The 695-nt window shown below is 34.4% G+C and overlaps 1 non-coding gene across 1 annotated transcript; it reads left to right on the forward strand.

Annotated features, from left to right (window-relative positions):
• The first annotated feature begins 219 nt into the window (after positions 1-219).
• On the forward strand, positions 220-291 carry TRNAR-UCU (transfer RNA arginine (anticodon UCU)). The gene has a single exon. It is a non-coding gene; the product is annotated as a tRNA-Arg (tRNA).
• The last annotated feature ends 404 nt before the right edge of the window (positions 292-695 follow it).

The raw sequence follows: 695 nt of genomic DNA on the forward strand, positions 1-695 counted from the left end.
ATAGAGCAGTTTGGTAGCTCATAAGGCTCATAACCTTGGGGTTGCGGGTTCGATTCCCACTACCGCCTCCATACTCCTTCTTTATGATATATGCATGATATAATATATACATCATGCATTTGTATCTGGATTTTTTGATTTCCTAAAAGAGTTTTGGTCTAACAGTTTTTTCTCGGAAGAAGCAAAAAAATAAAAGAAAGAATAAAATATGAAAGAAAAGCGTCCATTGTCTAATGGATAGGACAGAGGTCTTCTAAACCTTTGGTATAGGTTCAAATCCTATTGGACGCAATCTTATTTCTATCTATTCTTTAAATAACTATACTAAACTAAAAACAAAGAAAACTTTTTTGCATGATTCAAATGAAAAAGCTTTCTCAACGATTCCTATTCTACTAACAAGAGTAGACATGCAAAATTTATTTGTTACTGAAGAGAAAACCGTTCCAGCTGTTCCTGAATAGCTTCCTTCAAAAGGATTTCCGCTTGCTCGGTGAATGTCTTGCTAGAAGATATAATTTCTTGGAATTGAGGTTTAGTATCTTTTAGATGTTTACGTAACTCATCCAGAAATTTATTTACCTGTTCAATTTCTAACGAATCAAGATATCCTCTTGTTCCGGTATAAATAGTAGCTATCTGCTCTTCCACTGGGAGAGGATTTGCCTGGGATTGTTTAAGCAATTCCCTTAATC

Source organism: Triticum urartu, unplaced genomic scaffold, assembly GCF_056163025.1.
Source record: "Triticum urartu cultivar PI428250 unplaced genomic scaffold, HENAU_Tu73 scaffold1280, whole genome shotgun sequence".
Lineage (NCBI taxonomy): Eukaryota > Viridiplantae > Streptophyta > Magnoliopsida > Poales > Poaceae > Triticum > Triticum urartu.